Source organism: Haemaphysalis longicornis, unplaced genomic scaffold, assembly GCF_048455015.1.
Source record: "Haemaphysalis longicornis isolate Haplotype H1 unplaced genomic scaffold, Haemaphysalis longicornis Haplotype H1 scaffold_14, whole genome shotgun sequence".
Classification (NCBI taxonomy): domain Eukaryota; kingdom Metazoa; phylum Arthropoda; class Arachnida; order Ixodida; family Ixodidae; genus Haemaphysalis; species Haemaphysalis longicornis.
Genome location: NW_027526245.1, coordinates 61,163,933 through 61,188,378, shown reverse-complemented (window position 1 = coordinate 61,188,378; position 24,446 = coordinate 61,163,933). Strand labels below are relative to the sequence as shown.

Genomic DNA, 24,446 nt, shown 5'->3' with positions numbered 1-24,446 from the left:
ACAGCCGAGATGCGGTCGTCGGACTCCAGCCGGACTAAAGCTGACGGAAATACGGCCGTGCTACGGACATTGGAGTTCAGCCACAGTACGTTAACTGTACTGAGGCCGGTCACTGCATGTCGCGCAAGCAGATGACTCATTCGCGCAGTGCAGCAGCAGTACAAACCCAGCATTTTGGGTCCAATGCAGCCACATCAAAGTGAGCTCGTGCGCAACCACGAGCCGTGAAGCTTTCAGCGCAGCCTTGCTTAATTACCAGCCTCAGTTGACAGCAAAAATCATTTATTAAACAGTGCTCACAAATGGTCGTTCCTTTAGTTGCTCTGCCTCTTTTACTGCCGAACACAGAAAATATTTAGTTCTTCGTAGAGCTTGAATAGATGTATTGTCCAGGTCCTGATATCCTCTGTAGGGCGGCTTACCTGTAATAAACGGGGAAAGAGGGAAAGGGGAAAGGGGGGGGGTGCGGTGGAGGGCGCATACTTTACTGGGTTGAATTTCAGAGAGACAAATTGCGCCGCTTTTAGCCAATTTCGTTTAGGGCAATATTCCGGAACACTTTCATGCTATGACAACATAAACTATTTTTATAACAGTTTTCTTGACCAATTTTGATGTATATAAAACCGGCGTGAATGCCTTTACGAAGCGTTTTGGTTCTCAACAAAACACCCAGGAGCATTTATATAACTCCTTCACAAAAAAGTATGTCCAGGTTTTGCCCATTTTTCTTGCAAAGAGATTTTCTACTCGATCAACTTTTTTGATGATCTTGCGCAGGGCTGATCCTAAGCAGGAGCGAACAGGTACTTTCATTTTCAATCTATTTTAATGTTGTTTTCATGAGTTACGTCCACACCACTTAATAGTCCAAACGAACTTAATTTTCTTCTAATGTCATACTACGTTCAAAAAATTCCAGACGCGTTGCGAATGACGCCCTGCTTCAGGTGGATGCAGCTGTATCCTTCTGTGTTAACGCAAGGAAAGGCATAAAATTAGAGTTATACCCCTACTACACTAGGGTACAAATGTCATTTCAACCAAATGTCATTTGACTAAAATGCCAAGTTGTGCTGCTACACTAGGTTTTCAAATGCAATTTGGCTCAAATGACATTCGATGCCATTTGGCTCAAATGACATTCGAGCCAAATGAGCACCGAGAGAGACATTTAAGATTTCAAATGCCATTTCCAGCACTCTCGGACGCAGCGTCTTCGATCGGCAATAAAAAATATATTACTTCCGTACTTCAAACAAACAAAATATTGTTTTTTGTGAAACTTCGTTCACAGTTTATTTACTTAAAATACGAAATCAACATATTTAATTTTCATACTCCTAAAACCAGTGGGTCAGTTGCAAAAAACACAAACAAAAACAACGCAAGAAAGCCACATTTAGAGTCAAAACTGGTGTCTCTTCTAATTTGATATCATTTTACTGCCTCGGACTGCTCCCAAGTTTGATTGTTGTATTAGTGTACGGAAACGGAACGGGGCAACAACAGCGCCACTACAGCAGAGCGAACAGTTGTAAAAGCTTTCAAATGCCAGTGAAATTGTAGTGTAGCACGGCGGAATGGCATTCGAAGCAACCCATTTGAGTCAAATAACATTTGGTTCAAATGACATTTGGACACTAGTGTAGCAGGGGTATTACATAATTTGTTTCAAACCAATAACATAGCAATGGTAGTATGCATACAGGAAACCTTGCATACTGCAACGAATAGGGCAATAAATATTTTATTGGTCAAGGTTGAATGCGTAGGGTTCTCAACCCGTCGGAGGCAAACTTAAGCCTCTGGAAGTTTATTATTTATGTATTTATTTATTTATTTATTTGATGCCTGCTTGCCTTTGCATGTATAAATGAAGGGAGATACATAGCACTAAGCATTAAATATGAGGCAAAATAACAAAATAATTCTACAAAGCGCGCTGAAAATCGTCAATGTAAAGAGTTAACGCAATCATACGTGTAATATAATTACACTGCAGTATTGATGTAATATAAAATGAATCGCGCAAGGCGCCGCCTTTAAAGGAAAGTTAATAATTTGCTTTAAGCTAACGGTCCCACTTTGCGATATGTAGAATGGCGCTTGGACATACTTCTGCCCTTCTACTCCAGTTTTCGAATGATAGATATTACGAAAAAGTTCAACCTGTGGTTTCGTCTGTGATCTTTCACGTCTACTTTTACTTTCTCTCATGCTAAGTTGAGCTTGCCAATTACCTAATACGAATCGCACTGACATATTCTGTATGTTTTCGAGCGTATCAACCAGCTCTTTGGTGTAGGGATCCACGAAAACAGATAGGGCCAATAGTAATAACAATGCAAAAACCGATTTATTCAGTTCATAGGATGAAATGTACTACGCAGAAGGTGATATGGAACACCATCATTTGCTTTTTTCCTGTCCAAGAATATACAGTCAACCACTATAAGCTTATCTATTGCAAGAGCCAAATCGTGCGTGAACTCAACAATCTGCGTCGAGAAAGAAAATCCCGACAAAATCCGTGTTTGCTAGGATGCTGGCGATTATGTTTAACCAAATGAGTCATATCCTAAGAGTAGCTAAGCTCACCTTCAAACATCGGAACTAAATTAACAGCTAGGCTTTGTCAGTGACAAGGCTCTGTTGTTATCGCAAATTTAAAATAATTTTTTTTCTAAATAGGCAGTCGTAAAATCCCATGCAGTAACATAGTGCAGGGAATGAAGTTGATCCTACCAATGCACGAGTGAGTCTCTCCTACGTTTATCACCAACAACATAGTGCAACATTGCTTGTCGCAGTTTAATTGTAAGCACAATAACTTGCGCTTTTGCTCGCACTTGCCTTTCTTTGGTGGGGATTCCTTGACATGGTGGCGGTTTAGCTCCTGCGTGGTGGCCGCTTGCTCGACGCCCTTGAAGGCCAGTTATTTTGGTGAACAATCTCCATCTCGGATCGGACATCTCTGCAGGGTCGATGTCTCCAGTGCTCTCCATTTCTTGAGGGGGCCAATAGCCTCGAGCTGATGCGTCAACGATAGCGGCGGCCGAGGCGTGGTAGCGGCGATGACTGGCGAGGCTTAGCTCACCCGTTAGTGTGGCACAGCCTTCTTGTGGCAATAAATGATATTTCAATGGCCTAAAAGGTCCCCTGCTAATGTCCAGTGAGTCCTTGCACCTTGCCCGTTCACCGAGAACACTCATTACTGTTCGACAAACGATGTTCGTTCATTTAAAACGTAGAAACACGGAGCGGATGAAAAACGCGTCCCCGTCGTTCGGCTCCCTAACAGCTTTTTCTCCCCCCATGAAAAAAACCGGTCGGTCTCCTTCCAAACACGTCTGTGCAAAAATTCTCGGCGCCCATGCGCGTGCCGTTGTTCGGCTGTATGCCGTTTGCCGAAAAAATGACGTATAACCAGATACCTTACGTAGGCCTGTCTCCTCTTGAACACCGGGTGCCAAATATTCTGTGGCCATTCGCTTGCCGTAATTCGGCCGAGGACAGCTAACCGAATGAAAAACGTATATTCTGGGGACGTACGTCGGCCGGTATCCTTCATAACACTGGTTGCCCGAAAAAAACAAATATTGTACCGCCGGACGCGCGGTTCACCGTTGAAACAACGAATGCACGGCAGCCGCGCTCCGGCCGGTCTCCTTTCGAACACCAACTGCCGCAAGAATACGCATATTCTGTGGCCGGTCGCTTGCCGTGCTTTGGCCGATTACCGCTTCCCGAAGTAAAAACGGATGCCCTAAGGCCGTACTTCGGCCGTTCTCTTTCTCAACATCGGCAGCCGTAAGAGAACTGAATATCTGGCAGCCGGTTAGCTGCCGTTGTGCGTCCGGACATGGGCGGACAGAAAAATACCGAAGCGCTGGTTGCCGAAAGTTGGCCGTTCAACGCATGATCAGTGGCTGCCAGAACCTGGATGCTGGCCGGACATTCCAGAAAGCGGCCATAGACGGGCTGGTCTTGGGGCACACTTTCTGTGCCGCCAGGGGATGTACACCGACTCCAGGACGTACGAAAGCACGAAGCCCCAATTATCGTAGTCAACTACTCTGGCGATTTTGTGACTGCATGATCCTCCAACAAACAAGAACAAACAAGTGGAAGTTGGACCCATCGTCTTGACAATCCCAGTGCCGGAAATATCCAATACAAGTGTAACATCATTGGAGACTCACAAAGGACATTATACACTTTCCTGGGCGCAGAATACCAAGCGCTTACGTAAGATATTCCCATCCGTAATGCAGAAAGTTAAACTCACCTGGATAGTCGCATAAAATTTGTCTGGAAGCGAACGACGCACTATGCAAGAGGCACATGAACTCACATTCCATGCCCCTTTGTGCTCACGACTGCCACACTGCCGTTCGATAAACGTTAAGAACAAATCCACATCCTAAACCCAGGAACACCAACTGGCGTCTTTCTACAATCGAGGTCATTATGCCGAAGAGTCACAAACTCTTAGGAGGAAAAATCAACACAGTAATCTGGAAATACTTGTGCGGCAAGGTGTTCTGGAGGAACATAAGAAAAATAAATTTGAACTCTGCTAAAATACTGGAAACACCCACCCTCTTGTGCGCAACCAAGCCATATATGTTAAACGGTATGGCCAAAGGAGAAACACTCAAACAACATATTCCACTTCATAGGCAGATTTACCTGCTCGTTACCTCAACATCAGCGCGAGCTGATTGTGAGGGCAGGGACAGAGCTGCAGCATCTGTTTCCGTAGACTCGGGTTCCACCTCTGAGCTCCCGGCCATCTCTGTACCCCATTTCTCCAAACCACAAATATTTCTTTCTGAACAAAGGTATTCTCTTTCTTTTTGTCTCTCTCTGTCTCTCTCTCTCTTTCTCTCTCTCTCTCCCTCTCCCTGAAAAAGCAAAATTGTTCATCCCGAACCAGAGGCCATATAACAAACATTTTGACACATTGACACACACTCGTCCTCGCTCAAACTGACCAACACCTTGCATTTGCAATCTTTAAGCTCATATTTTATTCCACATAAGCGCAGAAAGCCTTTGTCTCTCATGGGACACGTTGATTAAAACCCTGGTTGCTAGTCTTTCTCTTTTAAATATCCTTTCGTGCTCGTGCAGCGTAGATCAGAAATGCAGCAGCTGCTGCCGAACACACTCCGAGGAAGTAGAAGTATCACTATCGCGTCTTACATGTTAGAATACAAAAGTGGATTTCTCTGCAACATGCTATTGTGCAAACATTATACCCCTAACTAGGTACCGTCAAAATTCCGCCTGTATTCTGACAAATGCGTATTATACAACGTAATTAACAACCATGATAATAGTGCTACACTACATGATTCGTTTACACATTTTTTTAGGTGGCGCGACCAATTACACAGGAATGTAAAGTTTACAAAAACAGACACTCTGTCTTTCAGCCCGAGAATTCTATTTACCTGCATAATTATTCGTTTAATTTTTCTTCCCTACTGCGGGTGGCTCAATGTGTGTACAGTGATAAACAGATTAAGCATAAAGAAGTTGCAGCAAACGACAGATAATGGGGGAACGGCGCAGCCGCGAAAACGAAAAGCTGTGACGGGATCACGCAGGCTGATGGGGGAACTTCACTGATACCCTCCCACCCGGCCTCTGTTGTCTGCTGCACGATGGATCTTTCTTGTTCTGGCACATTCTTGCTTCTTCCGATATCGCTTATCTGCAAATTACTTCCAGGAACTGCCTTACGTTTGAGAGTGATTCACTGGATCGGCGGCGCTCTGAATTACGAAACAGTTACATTTTATTGAACATCCTTTAAAGCAAAGTTTTCTACCTCTACCAGCCAATGGCTATTTCGCGGCTAGCGGGACAAGTAACTTCAAACGCGTCTGTGCATGCGGAGGGCACTTTTCACTCACGGAGCACCGTGTAGATGTCGCGGCGATTAGGCGATATTACACAGCGTTCCCCGTGCTCAACCCAGAAGGCGGGAAGGCGGGATCCTCCAGTGGGCTTTGCCGTCTGCTTTAGCGACGGTCTTGGACCTGTTGTGGCGCAGCTTCGTGTCCATTGGGCGCTTCCTTCACACGGCTTGATTAATTGTTTCTCAGCACTTCCTGGGTAACCCACACACGACGGAATTAAGAGAACGTACGGCAAAGATGTATTACTAATTGGTTTGCAGGGCGGGAAAACACAATGTAGAGACAAGTTACAAACATCTGGCAGCTGAGAAACGCCATCTTTGCGGAAAGCTTATCACCAAAGGGACTCCGTTTATCTAAATTTCTTAATACCATTTCGGTTGTGGTTTAACAGGTATTACAAAATACTAATGGAGCAACTGGTTCTGATAAATAGCGATTATGAAAGTTCCGCCAGCTTTCTAGCAATTCTCAATCTTACTAAAATAACTAGTTTAACTCTGTATAAATGGGAATCATTAGGTTCACTTGCCGGCTTGTTTCAGTGTGTGCGCTTGTGTCGCGCAGTGGTGTCACCCCTAGCTAGAGAATCAGGTTTTCTGTCTCACCCTTTTAAATACACTCCTCTCCGTTTTCTTTCTCTCGACCCACGGCCGGGCTACAGCGGGGGCGTCCCCCGGTCGAGGCAGGTCGTGGCCGACGCAGCTGTGTTCGGGAAGGCGGCCCCGCGAATCACACGTAACTGCTGCAGAATCTGTGATTTTACTGTTTCTTAAGCCACGTATGTGAATTCAAGGAGCGCCGCATGTGGAATTGTTGTGGTGGCTGTTCACAGATTTGCTTTCCAAACACCTTCACAACGTAGATTCAAGACAGTTATTTTATTTTTTTTTTATTTTAGTTTTGTAATCCCCCATTTCTTTTGGTATTGTGGGGAGCGGAACTTGAATATTTATGCCACAAAAGGTTTCGAGATACGCTAAACCACAAAAAACGCGTAGGTGAAAGTTGCTCAGTAGCGTACCAAACAAATCAGCAGACTCCCACGCTGCAGTGAAGGGCATTTTCGAATAGGTTTTATTTCCTCACACCTTTCACGTCTTGTGGCTTGGCTGCGGAACCAATAGTTGTAGTATGCTGTTATTTTGTTTCAGCTTAGGCTGTCTATGATTGCGCCTACACGTCACCTTCACACCTGTCTTGTCTTGGTCAAAGCAGTTTTATTACACAGCCAACAAAGCACCAAGGATATTATGGTGGTTAAAACGCACATCATGGGAAGCTCTAGTTGAAATAAAACTGCTAACATACAAGCCGCTCATCCGACCCGTCATCAATAGGGCTGCACCATCTGTAAACGTTATGGAGAATTACAAGGCGGCTCCGTCTGTGAACCTTATATTTGACGACTTTTTTCCTCTTGATAAACTGGAATCTACTATTAATGCCGGAAATCTAATCTTGCACCCCTTCAACCCCATACCAATTAATTTAGGTGCAGCTTATACCTCAAACAATTTAAAAAACGAAATTTAGTACCAGGTAACCTTTGGTCACGGCCTTTATAAAAACATTGTATCTTATAAACTGCTGGTGTCGTCGATATTTTTTTTATAATATCCTTCGGCCTTTCTTGTATTTACTATAACGTGCTTGGAATGCTCTTCGGAGACCTCTTTATTACCCAATGTTGTGAATTATATGGTCTACGTAGAAGAGTGTCTGCATTCTATGGACACACCTACTGCGGCGATAGCCCATTTGGGTTGCAGCATAAAAAATTAAATAAATAAATAAGTGGCTTGGCGTTTTAGCTCGAGTAACACGTTTTAGTGATATATACACATTCTTGCATCGTCGTCATTCGAGCCCCGGGACATTGAACAAAACAAAGACACTGAAGGGTTCATTTGGAGCGTGGGCGTCAGGTAGCGCTGCCTGCGGAGATGCGTACGCATCTAGTGCGGGGGGTTAGGGAAAGAAGGAACTTCTCGTAAAGATAACGGCAATGCGATCAGCCCCGGAGGTGTGCCTACCACCACCATGCCTCCTCAAAAAGCATGAATGTCGGGCCAATACGGCAGCTTGTTCTTTAACACTGGCCTTGCGAATTCACATGGGTGTGATTTATATGCACATTGTGATAAACGCAAGCCTAACGTGTCTTGGTTACTCGACACAGCGGTGCGGGTAAAGTTGACTTTATTGCGCAACAAATTTCACGAAAAGTATAAAGTGCACCATTTCTAAAACAAGATAAACAGTGTTCGCCTTCTTTTAGCGTTACTTGTCAACCATGCACACAGGTCATCAGGGCGGAACATTTTAAATGTACTACCATTGTTCTGCCGTGTCAATCAGCCATGGCGAAAAACACCGAGTTCAGGAACATACATATTTTGGAGCGTGGATAAAATTAAATAAACCTACTTTTAATCTCACGAACAACATCCAAAAATTAGGAGACAGCAAATTGGGGCTGTAATGAAACATAGAGGTCAACAGACGATATGAAACACGATGTAGTGCTAGGAATATGGAAAGTTATGATGGTTACGGGCTTCGCGTTTGGGAAGGCGGTACTCAAAAAACAGACATTGTAGCATGCTAGCGTTAAACCTGAGATCTATAGGTCGTTTAGCTTGAGCTGAGTGTTGTAAACGACTGAAGAACACTGCAGGGAAGTACGGGCGTGGCGTCGTTCTAAGTTAGAGAACATCAGAACAAAAAAAAGTATTGTTTTGAGGAGATGGCAAGAATGATGAATATATGTTAGTAGACAGATAGGGTGTTTATTCCACGTTTCATAAAAGGCTAGGGCAGGCAGTCGGAAGAAAAGGTTCGAAGACAACGGCTGAATGAGGCACAGACGCAAGCACTACTACAACAAGAAAAGGTGGGGAAAATGTGGGAGAAATGGGGAAATAGGAAAAAAGTGTTATCAAAAAACTATATACACAGGACTGGAAACCAGAAAAAACTTTTCAGGAAAGAAAATCTCTGTAATCATACCCAGGCTCGAGCAGGTTGATTGAAGACGAAGGCCTTTGCGGGCAAGCGTCAAAATGGCGAGGCATGTCTGGCTAGCAGAAATTAAAAAGAAACAGTTCCGCACATTTTGCTGCGATGTGATTGTAACGATCCAGATCAAGATGTGGGACACACTCGGCGTTCCGACAACAGGTTTTAGCATATCACTAAACGGAAACTAGAACGCTACAAAATACCTAAACAAAGATTATTTGCTGGCGGAAAGCAAAGGCAAGCTAGGAACATAGCGACCACTTATACGTGCAAATTTAATTTGTGCATACCGGTTAGACGACCGCAAAAATTAAAGAGTAGAAAAAATTATGCCCACCTCCCCTAGCGGGAACCCTGGTGTGATGCGACGCTGAGGGGGGTTCAAGCGCAATCGGAGAGCAACCGTCGACCGAAAGGCCGCCGGAGAGCGGCACACCGGTTATATGCGCAGCGCGCCCAAAGGAGAGGAGACCATGGAGAGAGAGAGTACTGCACATGCGCAGCACCGCGCGCAGCGCCGCCCGCCGGCGGAGTGGAGCGCGCTCGGCCACACACCCGCAGATGTTGAGAGAGTGTGTTCGCTCTCACCTGGGCACGCGCCGGCGCCAGTGCGTCTGGCGCGGCTATGACGCAACACAATCCAACACAATCTCCTTTAATCCAATGCAATCCAATCCAAGTCAAGTCAAGCCAAGCCAAGCCAAGCCAAGCCAAGGCAATCGAATCGAATCCAATCCAATGCCCCTCGCGAGAGAGTGTTCGCTATCGGAGAGAAGAGCGGGAGAGTGGAAAGGCTGCGGACAACAACGGACGCACGCAGGAAGGACAGGGCCGCCGACAAGAGATGCTCTCAGCGTCGCATCCTATAAAAGACCGAGATACATAAGCTTCTTTGCGGCAACGACACATGACATCACCTCAATATAAACAGGGTACACTTAACAATCAATTAACACAAAAGCTACACCTGGGCTAAGAGGCGAGCCGTAGTAGGCGGGTTCGGAATGTTTTGAAACTCTGGGATCTTTAACGTAGTACAAATCTCGGCACACAGGCGTTCTCGCTTTTGCCGCAATCGGGAAAGCAGCAACCATAGCCGCGATTCAACCCGCGTCCTGGGGCTCACTAGAAAGACGTCTCCGCCAGTGAGCCACCAAGAAGGCTAACGCAAATTGACGTATACTGGATGGTTAAGGTGTGAAAGCAATGTTGACGCTATCAGCAATACGTCTCACTGTCGTAAGTTGTTTTCAGTCACGATAAGTTCACAAAAATACAAACAGAATCAGTATGTGTGTATATGGTGGACGATTGGGTTGGATGGCATCTTTCTCAGCTGCGATCAAAACAAGAGAAACGCCATGAAAATATCTTTCGACATTAGCGAGGCTCATTACTGAGATATAGTGGCTGAGGTTGCGGAAAGGAAGAAACCTATTCCCTATTTGGAGCATGTATTACATCATGCTGTGAGCGCTTATAAATGATTACTCATTTCCCCCCCTTCGTTCCACCCCCCCGCAAAAAGGAATACTGGCCGGGGTGTTCCTGGAGTATATTCTAAGACAGCAAAATTCCGGACAAATATCAAAACATTTTTGTGCCAACTTTTCTTCGTTGTCAGCGGTTCACTGACGTAAATGTGCACTACAAAGCGTTAACGACGCAATTTTCCTAGACTTTTCAAAAGCATTTGATCGTGTTCCTCACCACAGACTTATTCACAAGCTTACTCTACTCAACATCGACTCTGCTGTTATAACATGGATAAAAGACTTTCTTTCTAACAGGATGCAATTTACATCAATTAACAATCACAATTCCTCTCTAGTCCCCGTAACATCTGGTGTTCCTCAAGGAAGTGTACTCGGGCCCTTGCTTTTTCTAGCTTATATTATTGATCTACCAGACTGCGTTAAATCTAACATAAGGTTATTTGCGGATGACTGCGTATTATACCGTAAAATTAAATCTAACCATGACCACGATATTCTACAATCTGACCTTAATGCTATAAACACATGGTGCTCAACCTGGCTAATGCCTCTAAACCTTGCTAAAACAAAACAAGTGTCCTTTACTAATCACGCCTCCCAAAATTCAGCATCCTACATAATAAACGACAGCCTCGTGGACAGAGCTTCCACCTATAAATACCTTGGTTTACTTTTAACCAGTAACTTGACATGAAATAATCACATTAACCATATCCTCGCGTCTGGTAACCGTTCGCTTGGTTTCCTTAAACGTAACCTCAGACATGCACCCGCGCGTTTACGAAAGTTATCATATATTACACTAATACGCCCTAAACTAGAGTACGCGGCAGCCATTTGGGACCCTCATCAGGCATATCTAATAAATGACTTCGAAGCTTTACAAAACCGTGCCGTCCGCTTCATCTTTTCTGATTACTCACCCTATACCAGCGTAACCGAATTAAAAAAATCGTCGCAACATATCTCGCTTAACTTTATTTCATAAACTGTACTACCATGCATGCCTTCATAACGAATTTATGTGTGAACCCGCCGCCATTTTTCCGCGTCGAGATCATTCATGCAAAATCAAACGCATCTTATGTCATACCGTTGCTTTTGCCGAATCATTTGCTCCTCGTACCACAATACACTGGAATAATCAACCATCAAACATTGTTACGGAACCTAATACCACGAAATTTACTAATGCTTTGAGCAAAAATATCAGTGTATAATATGTATCATTTCACTACCTCATTTCATTTCAGTTCTTGCGTTGTCAGATGACATGTTGTAATATACCATGTCGTTATAATCGGTGTAGTTTGTTCTAGTTACTGTACCAATAACTGTTCTTATTATTGTACCTAATTTTTGTATTTGTTTTCACTCTAGCAATGTTAATTATTTCTACAATTTTTTAGTTCTTGTGTTTCTTTTGTTCTTGTTCTAGTTTATGTGACACCTTTGTAACCCCCCTACCCCATGTAATACCCTCCCCAGAGGGCCTTTAGGGTTTTTTTGAAATAAATAAATAAAATACGTTTCTCACGCCGTATTAAACATACCACTGCTGTTTGCATATCCCTTTTAAAAATCATCATAATCACTATCATTAGCATCTTAACTACACCCATTGCAGGGCAAAGGCGTGTCCTAATTAACACCGACTGTCCCGGTCCTCTGCTTACTGCGACCAGTTTATCCGCAAACTTCTTGATCTCATCTGCCCATCTAACTTTATGCCGCCCCTGCCACGGTTGTTTCTCTAGGGATCCACTCTGTTAACCTTAATGACCAACGCTTATCTCGCCATCGCAATACGTGCCCTCACCACGTCTATTTTTCTCTATTTACACATTCAACGTGGTTTATAGGATACCCTAGCTATGTCGGCACGTGTATGTTGGACAAACCGGAAGGTGCCTGAATATAAGATTAAGAGAACATGCCTCAAGTTTAAAAAGAAGGCCTTACACACACTTGGCCACGCATTGTAAAAAAATGTAAAAGAAGTGGTTGCGCACCTATCTTCGAGGAAACTTCGGTGTTGTTTTCGCATCCTAAACAAAATTCAAGAGAGATTGTGGAAGCGTTTTTATTCTCACAGCACAAAGACAAGTGCATCAGCCACCATTCTGTGGCCTTGTTAAATAAGGAATTGACGCTGCTGTCGCCTTTTTTGTAGGCGCTGATCTACTTGTGTGATGTGTGTGCTCTGTAAAGCTTTTACTGAGATGTTGTACGCAGGTCTGTGGGGTAAATATGTCTTTCTTCCAAGAAATTAAACCAGTTGTTAGAATGCGCTCGTCCTTGTCGTTCCTTCCTCGTCCCCGTTTGTTTTGCGCAAGTCCAATCATGAATCGTTTTCAACTAGGCCGGCTTGCTGTGATGTCCCAAATGGGTATTGTAGCGATAACGAAGGAAAGAACCGTGCCTTCTGCAACAGAAGCGGTATGTAATAAAATAAAAGTAGTTGGCTGGAATTTCAAAATTACTTCATTTGTGGGTTGTTGCTGTTGTCGGGTTTTGTTTGTTAAGGCGCGCGTTGGAGAATACGTGTATTGAAGCAGCGGGCAGTGCTGCTTTAGTTGCGACGTTGTTGGTTGAGCGCTTCTTCGAATTCTTAAATGCAGACACGTAGGCCTGGACAAATCTATCTGACGGTTGAAATTTCTGCTGGCAAGTTTGACCGTGAGTACGTCGAGAAGTGTTACGTATTCAATTGCCAGCGTATGCTCTTTAAGTATTTTACCTTGGTCTGAAAGATCCTTGTTTGCATTGCCTCGGGTTAGGGCTACTGTAGTCTGCGTACTGTAGTTTCTCTGCCGGTTTTCTGTAAAGGTCACTCTTTAGACTACTATTCTCCAGATGAACTACAGTATCCAGTAAGTGAATTTGTTTGTTAAAAAGTGTCACTAAAATTTTTTGGGGATGGGAATTATTAGGATGCGACACAAATGCTTTTGAGTTGAGTGTCCGTGCTCAACACTAATGAAAATGTCGATGTAGCGGAGGTATATCTGCACTCCATGCGGAAAATCGTTTGAGAGGGTATGTTGAAGTTGTTCTAATAAAACGTTCGCATAAGTCGACACCGAAATAAGGGCCGGAACCTCCAGGAACCTCGACGCCGGAGACGTCCAATCTTACTGTAGGCCAATTAAAATAGTTTAGGGTTTAAACAATTTTTAGCAAACATAGATACACTTATAGAGCTTGTATGTGAAAGTTTTCTCCTGCAGCTTTGAGGTAGCTTCCATTCCAATTTTGAAGGAAATGATTCTATGGAGAGGTTTACGTCAAGGGTGAATACGAGGGCGTCATTGAATTGGCAGCCTTTATTTTTCATCACTTTTCTTATGCACCGAACTTTTAAAGAACTGTGTCTTTAGCAAATCAAGACAAAATAGGCGGAATAGAAGAAGGATAGAGCCCGAAACGCCGATAATGCTTGTCTAAACGTGTTCTTGGAAACTCTAGGCCGGCCAGAAAGGTATTCTTCAAACACTGATATTGCACGCATTTTATACATCTTATGGGGAAGGCAGAAGCATCGTGCTTGCATATTAGTTGGTGTCACAATGTTTAGTTCAGTCTTCGTTTTTAGTATCTAAGCAGCTGATTAGTAAGAGTGTGAGCTATGCCTAGGAGATACTCCTAGCTCGGATCATGGTTGAAGGTTCTGTATTGGCAGTGGGTGTATCATTTTCCATTTTCCCATTTGTACGACAACTCTGCTGCCAGTTTTGCCTAATTTTCAAAATCTCTTCCCAGGACTACTCGGCATGCGTTTCTGCTTTGTCTACAAGTTTGGTGAATGTGTGAGTTCAATCGGCAAAGCTATTCAGGGTACCTTCTACTGAGTGGGTCAAATTGTCGCACTTTTTTCATTACTTTGCTGTTTTAAATACTTATTTCGATAGAGATGTGTAAACAATATAATTTCGCAAATGCATCGCATACAGCGTCAAAGTGCTTATTCCAAGAAGTGCGTGCTCGATGACGTCATTATAGTCTTGATTTCGAGACAAAAAAATTTCGTGATTTCCTGATGCAAAAAGTTAGATCCTCGTGTAAGCCGTATTCATTTCCATGTTTATTACTAGGACAGAAAGCAGAACCATGTTTTAGAATGAATCTTCAGGTTTTGGTAATGGTTTTAAAATATTGACAAGTTTGCTGTTACTTATATGAGAATGCTCGCGAGAGCGGGGCACCCCCTCCCACCTTAATGACGTCCTCAAATTCACTCCTTAGGTTGCTCCCGTTTTTATATTTATACATTTTACCGAAACTACCGATGCTTTAGGAAAGGCTTGAGAACACCAGACCAACATGAGTAAGATGTGTACTAACTTTAGAAAAGATTGCAATAAATGTCGATTACTTCGACTTTGACCCAAGCTACTGCTTGCCATTTTTTGGAACCAGCATAGGCACCTTTTCCGTTCTGATCTAGAAGGACATTTCAAAAACTTCAAAAAAACAAACCTCCAAATATTTTTTCCACATAAATCCCCAGTTTATGCCCTCTGCAAAAACGATAACTTCATCATTAGGGAGTACAGATGCACAACTCTGTAAATATTTGTTTCACATTATGTTTTTTTACATCTGAATAAATTCTCGTACCAGTATTTAGGTAAACAGGCAAATTTTTCGTAACACTACCGTTTGTTTAGGGCATGGTAAACTTAACCCCCACTTTATAGAACATCTACCGACAGGCAGCAGTAGCTAAAAGCACCGGGTTAAAGCCGCAACTTCACAAAAAAAAAGTTTCTTGTAGCACAAGCTACTAAACACAAAAGAGTCAGCACTGATGACGGAGACGGAGACGCCTGGTTGCGGTTGATATCCTTACGTAGAGTGTACCAGAAAAGTTTACTCCACAGGTTTTATTCGGAGTAGGTTTTATTACTAGGTTCTTGTATATGGGGTGCTTTGTCTTGAATTCAAGCTTTTGAATGAAATCGTTTCCAGATAGCGCAGGTATCAAGCCATTTCTTCGCATGTTGTCGCCCTTTGATGATCCAGTACTTCTGGCAGTTGAACCATAGTGTCGCGGCGACAAAAATGACCTTACTTAGCGTGGGCTGATGGAGTAGCAGTTCAGGGTACAAATATTTGTACCGAATTAGAATACGGTGTTTCTTGCTGTAGTCTTCAGGGCTGGCATGTAGTCTTCCTATTATTCACAGGGGTCATTCATCATCAAAAATAGATTGAATAGTTTTAGAGATAAGATTGATGCTGGAGGAATGCCCTTTTTACATGATATAGATCTTCAGAAAAACCATCTCTGAATGCATAACGTTAAGCCTCTCCAAATTATCCTGGCATCAAATGTCCTATAATTGTGTCATGCGTTCTTGTTCCGAGTGCAGCAAGACAGACAAGTTGCTGCTGCCACGACATGGAGTGTTGCAATTCCTCCCGTGAGGAGGTCCGCTGGAATATGATTTCCTTGGCAGCAGTGTCCCTTGCAGATTGTTGTGGTTCTTCGGATTTCGTTGGTCTCTTTCCAAATACAGCATAGAGCAATCAACTAATACGACCATAGATGCATCTCTATGAAGTCAACGTTCAGGTTTTCATGAAGGTAGTGGCTCATTTATGCTGAGAGAAGCAGGTGTTGGTTTCAGTTTGGCTAGAGTGATAGTCTTAACATTTCAACCTGACGTTTTGCCATAAGTAGGCCTGTCGTAAGAGGGTGTTTGGTAACTTTCAAGAATAGATAAGCAACAACACCATTGGCGCAAGGGCTGGCGGTACTAAATGATTGCAACGTAGCCTGTGTGATGCCTTGATTGAGACCTTGACCAAAAAAACATCACATATTCATCCCTTCAAGGGTGCCCACTTTACACCAGCACTGCGAAGTGTGCGCTAAGTCTTCTGTTAGTTCATCGTCCCACTCAAGCCGTCCTTTCCGCACACCGTGAAGGAGTATCTTAGGTGTGATAACGACAGGGCTAATAAATTTGAGATTGCGAATATTTCAGAAATACCTTTCACTGTCAGTCTCTTTGTATCCGCACGTTGATTCGTCTGGTGTTGCGGTCGAAAAACCAAACGCGTCCTGCATTGTATCCCATTAAAGTCCAAGAACTATCGATGTTTCTGTATGCGGCAGGCCTACGGTCGATGCTGAGTCTGCCTGGTTTTTGGAGGGTAACGGAGCAACGGTCTTCGGTTCGTAACCCATTTCCGCATTTCGCAGAATCACATTTGAAAATCTTGGTCTCATTGCATAACGCAATCGTTTCTTGTTGGGTATGTGCACTCATTACCAGCTCATCCATTTGGATGAACTTGAGAAGCAGTCCCAAAGTACACCTATACCAATACATAATTCTGGATAAATGATACAGAAGTGTTGTCAATAGAAGAGAGAGGCTTGAATTTGCTTATAAAGCAAATAAAGACAATCTCCACACTATCTGGGTGGAAAAAGGGTGAGCGCGTAGAGGGCAGCACCCGAACCAAATAAAGCCTATGGAGTGGCGGTCTGGCTACCACAAATTTATCATTAAAAAGGCTTTCTCAACCTCCGAAGTTATACCAATATTGTATTGACGAAAACACAGAAGCCAGGCTACGATGGCCAAATTGAGGTTCGGACTGCCTTTAAGGTATCATTTAAAGACATCGCGCACTTGGCATGCGAGGACGCTGCAAACACAATCCAAATATTCGGGGTTATTTCTTCTTCATTAATGGCGACTTGATGAACAAGGTACCAAATATACCACCCGTCACTTTTTGTTCTGCTGTGCCATCGTCAATATAATGACGAATGGCCTTGTCGCACCCGTTCATTCCCGAAGTGATCAACTTTAGTTTCTTTATTAGTTTGTCAAGCCGTTTATGTCCAACTTGAATGTTGTCGGAAGTTCTACGTCCTTTGTGCAGGGCACACATACTTCGTGGAAGCCATTTTTATGAAGACGTGCTTCTTAAGCTCAAGCATTACTGAATTGTCTGGAGGAGATAGTTGGTCTTTTCTGCCGATACTTTCCATTGCCTACAATTGTTTAGCGTTTATGCCATGTCTGAATGCTTTTGCAGGCATGGAGTAATACCATGTTTGAGCAGTGAAGTATTCGTGTAGGTTCGTTTGTTGGTCCTTGTACAGTCCGCCCAAGCCGAGTCCATTTTGCTTTGTGATTGGGTCCTGAGATCTGAGTATTTTGATTCACAATGTTCAAATAAAGGTCCGATAAAATTACTATCGCGATGCCATCGTGATGCGCATACTTACACAACCACCTCCATGTGCCGATGAGCTTGTCTCGCAGAGCAGTAGTCACCGTTTTGTCTAGGAATGGAATCATCTGGATGCTGACCGACTCGATTCTGAGTTCTACGATGACAGCAGAGTTTGTTGCCGGGGTGTTCAGGCATACGCGCAGTCTATTCAGCATCAGTTGCTGCTTGTTTTTCCTCTGAATTCTCCCAGTGTAACAGTGCGAAACAGCCAAGGCGCAAACACAGCAGAAATAAACAGTACATATTTTGCGACTACGTACAGTACCCTTTTTGCGCACGGTTCCAGCGCGCATTTAAACTATCTCCTTCTCCTTTATATCCAATAAAGGAGCTTTGAGAGAGTTATAATTTGAAATAAATGTGCAACGTGCTTCATTTATACCCCCATGGGCCTGGTCCTTCGAACGGCGTAATACCATGCTTAGTCAAAGTAAACAAGCTAAAAGCAGGCGAGAAAATGATCAGCTTAACGGCTCCCAGCCGCTAGAGCCTGTACAGCCGCAGGGGATTCTGCGAGGCTAAGAAATTGCTCCTACTAGTCTTGCCGACATGCATTTTGCTACAATAACGTGACACAATGTAACAACATTTTATGTAGACATGCTGTCCACTTCGTTCGTGTGCACTCGCTGATTGTATGTATCTTGCAAACGAAAGCGCAGTCCGCAATCATTGAAAGTAATCAAGGCTAATGTCTTGGCCTACACAATATAGCTATCTGTGACTCAGAGGCGGTTCGGGTACCTAGGGGTGGCTGTAGCGATTTGTATTTGATGTAAACCGTCGATCATTTATAAAAAAACGCTTAGGGCATTTTGGTGCACGTAACTTGTGGTGTTTGTTTTTAGGCCGCCGTAAGGTATTTTTGTGACCACCTTTTCTGCTCCTACAAATATATATTTTTTCAATATTTATTGTATTAGGAGATGCGGTAAGGTTGCGTTTGTAGAACATCCTTCTGTATTAATTATTGTACTAAAATGTCTTGCCCAAGGTTGACACGGAGAAGCGGTGATTTAAGGAAAAACTTGCACGACTACAACGCACTCCAGAAGATGTAGTGAATGTGAAAACAATTGCTTTGCAATCTGGAAAGTGTACAGCTTCATATTTTATGGCTGCTTTTGAGGAAGACAGTTCACAGTCCCCTGCCGTACACATCACACATTTGTAAACTGTCGCGTGAGAGGCGGCGTACTTATTCGACGCACAGTAATTCCGTGGCGGTTGCAGTACCTCGTGTCCATTGGCGCGCAGTACGTGGTCCTACTTTTCCCTTTTAGACGTTTCTTCTTACGGTCAGTATGCCTTACAGTCTTGGTCAATCGCTCTGGTCAGCTGTAAATGTAAGTATTTACCGGTTCCTGATTTGCTACTCGCCTTATTCCTAGTTGTGTAATTTCAATTCTCAAATTATTCTTGTAGTATGAGTACATGACTCTGACACCGTGAAGAGTGACCCTAAGTGACGGGGTGCAATATACGTGGGAGGAGTATACGTTGCGGTGGAGTACACATTCAAAGCTTTTTGAAAAGTAATAAAGGTTAGCATGGCAATACAATCTGTTAGACTAAACAGCCCGTCATTCACAATCTCAGATGCTCCTAGCGCACTCTTTGCCTAACTTTTGTAGGGCTGGTTGGACGAATAAATTTCACTGTGAAATTGTGTGGTTGCTGCAGCCAGTTCTTAGATGGTTGGAGTACCTCAGTCAAGGTACGGGTGGAACGCCCGCTGTCCGGCATCAAGAAAACAGAGTTATCTCGGTCTAAAGTTCGGAGCTTGTCTATGAGAACTGTTTTCTAGCCATATCGGTTGTCAAAAATGTCGGGAAAATGTGAACGGAGGCGTTTGTAATTTTAATATATCCGGTTATTTCTGAAGGGGGGCTACAACTAGGGATTCACAAGACACTAAAATGCATATTTTAAAGTGGAATGATGGCGTTTACTTGCGTACACTTCCGTACGGGGTCGTAGTACAATTTCTGTACTTTAGAGTTTTTTTTATAATTCAATAGCTTCAATTTTAAGAATAATTTTTAACCTGTGGTTTCTAGAACACTTGATTGAACGGCTAAAAGGTAAGCTTTTACAAGACATTTTAGATCAAACATTTTGACACCGCAAGTTCCAGTAGACATATCTATAAATATACTCCCGCACTATATATTGTACTTACAATGTTTGCAGCAGGATGATTACAAAAATTGCCGATCGCGGAAACCTGCCTGGACACATATTGACGCCGAACTGTAGTACGTCTGCCCTTCTATGTGTGCTGTAACTCAACCCATTTATAGCGCTGGGCACAGCAAGCATTTACTGCAAAACTTGAATCCCTTTGTTGAGAAGTTCGCCGCTGCGAATTCGTTGAATGCATATGACACACACTTGTATTCTTCTAAGACGTTATTGAAATATGTCTCGGCTATCTATTTTTATAATATAATGTAGGTATGTGTACGTGGACGGGCAGCATAACAATTGTCGGTATCCTTAAAAAGAAAATGAGCTGATGCACGTTTCTTTCACCGGAACAAAGAAAAGGGGTTTCCCTGTGCACGACGTGAAGGACTGTTCACCTAAAGGTAGGTTTCAGTTCCAATAATACGATGTAAAGCTTCATGCATCGATGTTGGAGAAGCCATCTGTTCTTCATGTGCTCACAGAATGCAAAATATGCATCTTTCAAGATTGCACATATAATATTTCTTTGCACAATTATTTGTTTTTCGCAGATAAACCCGGGTTCTCTTACAAAACGTTTTAGCTACCCTGCAGATGCACGTTTTTATAACTCATATGGTACCGTCCATAACCTCGCCTGTGCTCATGACGTGTTGCAAAATAATGGTAAATACTTAGGCTCTGCATTTTATGTGCCTGAACACCAAATGTGCTGATAATACGCTATACACCAATTCTCTTAATATAGTCATTATGTTTAAATATGTCCCTATACGAAAGTTCTCGGGGTAAATTTTTAAGCTACTGCCTTTACTAGACATCTCCTCACTTTCCCGTTAAAATGACTCTTTCTTCATCTCATTTACCGTTGTCATTGCACTCTCTGTTTTGCCGGCCTCGCGCCATTCAGGCCGAAATCATCAATCAATCAATACCCTTTGGTGCAAGCGAACTGTTTCTAGATCTAATTGCCCTGAGAGATGAAAAGCTCTTGCAATCTGGTCACGACTTTAAACTTCGTGTATACGTTTCTGCTCTACAAGCGAAAATAGAAACATAACGTTCTCATTTGGTTTTTGTATGAAATAATTGTTGAAATATCAGTAAGCACTTTATGGTTACAATGAAGCATCGTTACTCTATCGCTTTTCGTTACAAAGTTGCAGAGTAGCTACCGAAAATTTTTATTCGAAGTCCCATTGATATGCAAGCGTTTTGCAACTGTGCCAAGTCGCTGAGCACTCAGCTCTTCGCCCTGGTGATGCAGGTATTCAATGCTGTTGTTCTGCACCTACTGCATCCCGCCCTGGCGAATCATTCGCTGGACTATACTTGGGACGGGGCACTTCCGCCTTGTGAAGGCGAGGCACATGCTAGCTAACCCGCTGGCGCCCTGGCTCCATCACTGCGGCCAACAACACCAAATTAACTTTCTACACTCAAATCAACATCGACAGGGCATATCGCAGAGAACACCATCGCTCTTCTTACAGCTTGAAAAGAGCAACGCCCATGGGTAGCATTTCGAGGGATTGACAGCAGTGCCACGTCGCAGAGTACTAACCCCTTCCTTATGGTCAAGCAGGTGAGTAATTAAAATAGCCCATAACAGAAAAAGATAAGTACCGACTACTTAGTTGGGCCACCGAGCCATCAGTGCCTTTTCGAAAACATCCTTGAGTGTACCAATACCACTTGCTCTCTACTGCTGGTATTTTCATGCGATATCCAGACCAACCCTGGCCCGAAATGAAAGCAATCCTCACGGAACAACAAAACATCTCTGCTAGTCAAGGCACAATTCTCACAGAGATGGAAGAACTAAAAAAAACAATTATTACAATGCACGATAAAAAAGGTAACTTAAGTAATCGCAATAATGAAGTAGAAACCCATTAAGAGAACCTTTTACTGCTGCGAACAGATTTTGAAATGACCCGTATTGGCACACCCGATGCAAACCGTTCGGTCTACGAGCTGGCTGCTAGGTGTTGAGACACTGAAAGCTGCTCACAGCGTTGTAATATCGCATTTTACTACCTTCCGGGCCCTCATCCGGTCGAAACACATGCAGAAGCAGAGGGGCTGATTATTAAAACTGCTTTGAACAACTCAAAATACCCATCAACAAAAAGCAAGACTCCGCATCGCCTCGGACGCTATGCCAATAATCACTACCGTAAAATCACAAAAAAATAAACCCATCATAAAATCAAACATGCAATGTTTAAAGTGCCCCAAAATTGCAAGGAACAGACCTTAGCATTGGAGAAGAATTCTCCCAGACTGTCCGAACCGCCCGCACACCTAAGTGCATTGGCGAATCTAAAATACTGAAGTTTCAAATACGCTTACAAACTCGTAAAATGGTCAAGAACGTTTCATTTTTGACAATCCCTTCGTTAACTGTAAAACAAATCGCATAGCAAAGACCTCGCAAAGTAGAAAGTAAAACTTATCCCCCAATTTAGGCAGGAAACCCTTTTTCTTGTCTATAGTCCTTTTTCTTGTCCTTTTTCTTGTCTTGATCACAAACGCAGCTTTCTACTGAAACCAGAAAAAATATTTAGCCGTGTTGCGCCATCCATGTCAAATCTGATTGCACTAACAAAAAATTAGTGCCCTTTCACTCTGTGAACAGGGATGACCTCCAAGGCTGGACGCAGTCGAGAGAATGCACGAAACTAAACACGTTTTTGGTAATTCGCGATGAACCATATTTCCTGTCCAATTAGCTGAATGAATCTGTAACGGATCCAATCTTTGTTCTTGTGATAAACAGGCAACGTCCTGTGTCCCTCCCGCGTCGTAAGCATCTCACTGTTTCAGTAAGGACAAGTTTAGACTGTTGCCGCAAATGTCGTAATACCTCTAAAGGCTCACGTCATTTTACGCGCCAGTCAACAGAACTGCGTGACATTTAATGTTTTCCGCCCATAGATCACGATACGGGTTTTGCGTAGGTAATCAGAACATAGCCTAACACACAAACCCAATTAGCTCTATCACTAAGAACTTCGGAGAGGCTCCAATAGGCTGTTTCACGTCCTCGTTTGAATCTCGCACCAGCAGAGCGGACATGCCAGCCATCAGTACAGGAATAAATCCTATATCTGCGCGTGCACGCCTCTCTTCCTCCTTCCCACTATTCTACACTACAAACTTGCGCACGCATAAACCCGCAACCGGTCATGTGGGCGTGTTTCGATGAGACCGACACCGTCAAAAATATGAACTGAAAGCCCTCTCAAGAAAAGATATTGGCTCATGCCAGCGTTCCAAGCGGGCAATTTGTTTTCAGCTGGGAGAGATTTTCCGTTACTCCACGAGCTCAACACGAGGCAGTAATGGCGGTGAAAGCAGTTTTCCGCTGGTTTTCAACCATTCGAACTTGTGTTCAGGCCAACGCATACATTGTTGCTCTTTTTCCTGCAAACAAACTGCAAGCATCCATCCCATAACGATTAAAAACATGGAAGTCTTTGAGCTCAATTCACGCGTACAAACATGTAGCTGTTCGTTTTCTTCCCCTCGTATGCATCCTACTGCGTGTGCAAGGTGTCTGTGTAACACATCAACCCACACAGGAACCACTCGATTGGAGGAGGACAGTGTGTGACAAGGAGAAGAAACTCCCAGCCTGCACCACCGAAGTATCGCAGGAAGTATCGCAGGACAGCCGACTAACCGCAATGAGGCTTGTAATTTCGACATCTAAGTACCAGCACAACCGGCATTTCATCTCGTTTACCCTACCCTGAACTGGTGTGTTGGCAGTACAAGCCTCGCGCCGACAAGCCACTTTTACCTTATGATTCCACTCATTCTAAACGTCTAAACCGGGAAATAGTTTACGCTGTGCGTCTCGGACGCCCTGGAAAAGTCATGCTCCTATGCCGTGCAAACTGCCTTCTGCGAACGAGTCAGTCGGATCCAATGAGCTTGGTACCCGCAGCACGTAGTCGTGTAGGTGACGCAAGGCATTCTGAAGAACCTGACATCTTACCTTTTTAACGATATGCATGTTGAGCAGGCTCACGAGAATGAGAAAAAAAACGTTGCCACTGTGCCGTAGATTCTCGCCTTGTCTCAATGTTTAGAAAAACTGTGCATGGTTCCTCGGTAATCGGAGTCGGTAAAATACGAAAGTGAAACGTGAAGCAAATTCTGCTGCTGCGCATGAATTGTGGGTTGGTGGGTGTCTTGTGGGTGGGCTTGGCGGCTAACGTCCTGCTGGCGGGTCACTTCGCAGAGGTGTACTGGCGTCATTTCTGTGACGGATATGACGGCAGTCAAATCTTTGTGTATCCAGGAATAAACCCGTCTGTGGTAAAAAGATTGCCAACCAAGTAAACATGAAGGTAGCGATTACCGCTCCCCTCAAGCAGTTGAAATTAGCCAAATCCACTCAAAGACAGGTGCGAAGAACCTTGGGTTTCCCGTACACTATCGTGCGCAGTGCGCCCCGTTTCTGGTACTTCTGTTTAATCGGACTCCCCAACCGAAATGTGCGTCAGTTTAGGTCGCTCAAAGTGCCGATGCC

The 24,446-nt window shown here is 43.7% G+C and overlaps 1 long non-coding RNA gene across 1 annotated transcript in view; it reads right to left on the bottom strand.

Annotated features, from left to right (window-relative positions):
* The window catches only part of LOC144165125 (uncharacterized), a 34,174-nt gene extending 14,144 nt beyond the window's left edge, over positions 1–20,030 (bottom strand). The window contains exon 1 of the long non-coding RNA XR_013321377.1: positions 19,896–20,030. This is a non-coding gene — a long non-coding RNA (uncharacterized LOC144165125). The remainder of the gene's footprint in view (positions 1–19,895) is intronic.
* Between the last annotated feature and the right edge of the window lie 4,416 nt (positions 20,031–24,446).